We start from the raw sequence: 4,886 nt of genomic DNA on the forward strand, positions 1-4,886 counted from the left end.
GTTTTCTAGAGAGAGAAGCTCCCTCTTCTCTCTAGAATTAGGTTAGGATTAGGTTAATTTCTCTCAGATCTAGATTTGATTACTTGATTTCATCTTGTTTCCTTTATGATTTCTTGTTCTTATGCTTTTATTCTCTTAGTTTGTGATGTTAATTTTACTTTTATGCCTCTTTTATGTTCATGAATACTCATGTTGGATTTGGATCTCTTTAATGCAATTTAATATTTGATGTCCTCTTAATTGTTGACTTGAGTTGTGATCTTACTTTTCTTGCAATTAGTAGTTGGTAGATTTATTATTCTTGCACTTTTACCAAGCTTTCCTTTTATGCCCTCCAAGTGTTTGACAAAATGCTTGGTTGGATGTTGGAGTAGATTGTGAGTATTCTTGGATTGGAAAGAGTAATTAGGCAATCTTGAGTCATGAAAACCCAACCTATGTTGGTGATCTAGAGTTGTTAGTTAATATGATTCTCATTGACTTTAATCTCTTGCTAATTCCATTAGTAAGTTGATTGGGATTTTTGGATTGAGATTAACTAGTCTTGTTTGACTTTCTCTTATAGAAGATAACTTACACCTTCTTCTAACTTTGGAGATGACGAAATAAGATAAATTCTTGTTAATTATTGTTATTAGTGACTAGGATGGAAAGCCTATTGATGAGCGGATAATTTATACGCTTTTTGGCATTGTTTTTAGTATGTTTTTAGTATATTTTAGTTAGTTTTTATTATGTTTTTATTAGTTTTTAAATAAAAATCACTCTTCTGGACTTTACTATGAGTTTGTGTGTTTTTCTGTGATTTCAGATATTTTCTGGCTGAAATTGAGGGACCTGAGCAAAAATCTGATTCAGAGGCTGAAAAAGGACTGCAGATGCTATTGGATTCTGACCTCCCTGCACTCAAAGTGGATTTTCTAGAGCTAAAAAAGCCCGATTGGCGCGCTCTCAATTGCGTTGGAAAGTAGACATCCCGGGCTTTCCAGAAATATATAATAATCCATACTTTGCCCGAGATTTGATGGCCCAAACAGGCGTTCCAATTCAGCTCAAGAATTCTGGCGTTTAACTCCAAAACTGGCACAAAAGCTGGAGTTAAACGCCCAAACTGGCACAAAAGCTGGCGTTTAACTCCAAGAAAAGTCTCTACACGAAAAAGCTTCAATGCTCAGCCCAAGCACACACCAAGTGGGCCCGGAAGAAGATTTCTGCATTAATTACTGATTTCTGTAAACCCTAGGCTACTAGTTCTCTATAAATAGGACCTTTTGCTATTGTATTTGGACATCTTGGGGCGTTTAGTCCTTAGACCTTTGAGGCTGGCCATTCGGCCATGCTTACACTATTTGTTCTTATGTATTTTCAACGGTGGAGTTTCTACACACCATAGATTAAGGTGTGGAGCTCTGCTGTTCTTCATGAATTAATACAAAGTACTATTGTTTTTCTATTCAACTCAAGTCTATTTCTTCTCCAAGATATTCATTCGTTCTTCAACTTGATGAATGTGATGATCTGTGACACTCATCATCATTCTCACCTATGAACATGTGCCTGACAACCACCTCTGTTCTACTAGCAATGGCTTGAATGTGTATCTCTTGGGTTTCTAATCTAAGATTGGAACCTTCGTGGTATAGGCTAGAATTATTGGCGGCCATTCCTGAGATCCGGAAAGTCTAAACCTTGTCTGTGGTATTACGAGTAGGATCTGGGAAGGGATGACTGTGACGAGCTTTGAACTCGCGATTGTGGGGCGTGTGACAGACGCAAAAGGATCAATGGATCCTATTCCGACATGATCGAGAACCGACAGCTGATTAGCCGATGTTGTGACAGAGCATCAGGACCATTTTCACTGAGAGGACGGGATGTAGCCATTGACAACGGTGATGTCCAACATAAAGCTTGCCATGGAAAGGAGTATGAATGATTAGAAGAAGGCGTTAGGAAAGCAGAGGTTTAAGGGGAACAAAGCATCTTCATACGCTTATCTGAAATCCACCAATTAATTACATAAGTATCTCTATCTTTATTTTATGTTTATTTTCATCACCTTAAACTCCATAACCATTTGAATCCGCCTGACTGAGATTTACAAGATGACCATAGCTTGCTTCAAGCCGACAATCTCCGTGGGATCGACCCTTACTCACGTAAGGTTTATTACTTGGACGACCCAGTGCACTTGCTGGTTAGTTGTGCAGAATTGTGACAAAGTGTGATTCACGTTTGAGAGCTCCAAGTCTTTGGCGCCATTGTTGATGATCACAATTTTGCATATCAAGTTTTTGGCGCCGTTGCCGGGGAATGTTCGAGTTTGGACAACTGATGGTTCATCTTGTTGCTTAGATTAGGTACTTTTCCTTTTTATTTTTCGAAAAAAAATTTTCAAAAAAATACAAAAAGATTTTCTATTTTGTTCTTCAGAGTTTTTAAGAATGAATTCTAGAGTTTCATGATGATTTGTTGAAGTCTGGCTGGCTGAGAAGCCATATCTAATCTTTTGGACCGAGGTTTCAACTTATCATCACAAGAGCTTATTGATTTCTATCAATTTTGCTGTTGAAAGCAATGATCTGCTAAAGCTTGGCTGGCCATTGGCCATGTCTAGTGTTTTGGACCGGAGCTTTCATTGAAAGTTTGGCTGGCTAGTAAGCCATGTCTAATTCCTGGACTGAAGTCTTAGACTAGCATTGCAATGATTCCTGGAATTCTTATTAAAAGTTTTGATTCTCTTTATTTTCTTTTCCATATAAGTTTCGAAAATCACAAAAAAATTTATAAAACCATAAAAACCAAAAATATTTTATGTTTCCTGTTTGAGTCTAGTATTAATTTTTAAGTTTGGTGTCAATCGCATTCTTCTTGCATTTTTCGAAAACATGCAAATTGTTCTTCATTGATCTTCAAGTTGTTCTTGATGATTTCATTGCTTTGATCTTCAAATTCTCTTGTTTTGTATGTTTTGTTATTTCTTACATGCATTTTTACATTGTTATAGTCCTTAGTATACAAACTTTTAAGTTTGGTGTCTTGCATGCATTGTTTATTTGATCTTAGTTGCATTTTTTATTGATTCCCATCATCAAAAATTCAAAAATATTTTTTAAAACTATGTCTTTTCAAGTCAATAATGCAGAGAATTGAAGATTCAGAACATTCAGCAGAGGAATCAAACAGAAAAAGCTGGGCGTTCAAAACGCCTAGTGAAGAAGGAAAACTGGTGTTTAAACACCCAGCCAGGTTAACGCCCAAAAAGGTAGAGATTTGGGCGTTAAACGCCAGAATGGGCACCATTCTGGGCGTTTAACGCCAGGATGACACTAGAGGGAAGATTTTGTTTTTAATTCAGATTTTTTTCAAATCTTCATAATTTTTCAAAATCAAATCTTTTTCAAATCATATCTTTTCAATCATATCTCTTTCAAAATCAATTTCTTTCCATTTTATATTTATTTTTCCTATTTTCAAAAATCCTTGCTATAATTAAAGATTTACTTCAAAATTTTCAAGTTGTTACTTGCCTATTAAGAAGGGATCAAACTTTAAATTTTAAAATCATATCTTTTAATTTCTTGATAGTCAAGTAATCAACTTTAATTTTAAAAATTTCTATTTCTAAATTGATTTTCAGTCATATCTTTTCAATCACATCTTTTTCAAATTTAATTTTCAATCATATCTTTTTAATTTCTGATTTCAAAATCTTTTTCAAAAATCACTTGATTTCTTTCTCAATCTTAGTTTTCGAAAACCAATTACCAATTTTTGAAATCTCTTACTTTAAATTTGAAAATTTCTTCCCCTCTTCTCACATCCTTCTATTTAAGGGACTAACACTCCTCCTCAAGGTGCAATTCGAACCCTAATTCTTTAGTAAGTTCGAATTCTCTCATCTCTATCCTCTCCTTCTATTCTTCTTTTCTTCTGACACTTCAAGGAATCTCTATACTGCGACATAGAGGATTCCATACTTTCTTATTCTCTTCTCTTTCATATGAGTAGGAACAAAGACAAAGGCATACTTGTTCAAGCTGATCCTGAACCTGAAAGGACCTTAAAGAGAAAGCTAAGAGAAGCTAAAGAACAATTCTCTTTAGAGGGCCTAATAGAACTCTTCAAAGAAGAAGAAACCATGGCAGCCGAAAACAACAACAATGCCAACAATGCAAGGAAGGTGCTTGGTGACTTTACTGCACCTACTCCTGATTTCTATGGGAGAAGCATCTCTATCCCTGCCATTAGAGCAAACAACTTTGAGCTTAAGTCTCAATTAGTTTCTCTAATGCAACAGAATTGCAAGTTTCATGGACTTCCATTGGAAGATCCTCATCAGTTCTTAGTTGAGTTCTTGCAAATCTGTGACACTGTCAAGACCAATGGGGTTGACCCTGAAGTCTACAGACTTATGCTCTTTCCTTTTGCTGTAAGAGACAGAGTTAGAACATGGTCGGATTCACAACCTAAGGAAAGCCTGAACTCTTAGGAAAAGCTAGTTAATGCCTTCTTGGCAAAGTTCTTTCCACCTCAAAAATTGAGTAAGCTTAGAGTTGAAGTCCAAACCTTTAGACAGAAGGATGGTGAGTCCCTCTATGAAGCTTGGGAGAGATACAAGCAATTGATCAGAAGGTGCCCTTCTGATATGCTTTCAGAATGGAGCATCATAGGAATCTTCTATGATGGTCTGTCTGAACTATCCAAGATGTCATTGGATAGCTCTGCTGGAGGATCTCTTCATCTGAAGAAGACGCCTGCAGAAGCTCAAGAACTCATTGAAATGGTTGCAAATAACCAATTCATGTACACCTCTGAAAGGAATCCTGTGAATAATGAGACAACTCAGAAGAAAGGAGTTCTTGAGATTGATACTCTGAATGCCA

The 4,886-nt window shown here is 36.2% G+C and overlaps 1 non-coding gene across 1 annotated transcript; it reads right to left on the reverse strand.

The window, feature by feature from the left end:
* Nucleotides 1-4,546: 4,546 nt before the first annotated feature.
* On the reverse strand, nucleotides 4,547-4,654 carry LOC112780157 (small nucleolar RNA R71). Its single transcript, XR_003191013.1, has one exon. It is a non-coding gene; the product is annotated as a small nucleolar RNA R71 (small nucleolar RNA).
* Between the last annotated feature and the right edge of the window lie 232 nt (nucleotides 4,655-4,886).

The sequence above is a fragment of the Arachis hypogaea genome, chromosome 19 (genome assembly GCF_003086295.3).
Source record: "Arachis hypogaea cultivar Tifrunner chromosome 19, arahy.Tifrunner.gnm2.J5K5, whole genome shotgun sequence".
Lineage (NCBI taxonomy): Eukaryota > Viridiplantae > Streptophyta > Magnoliopsida > Fabales > Fabaceae > Arachis > Arachis hypogaea.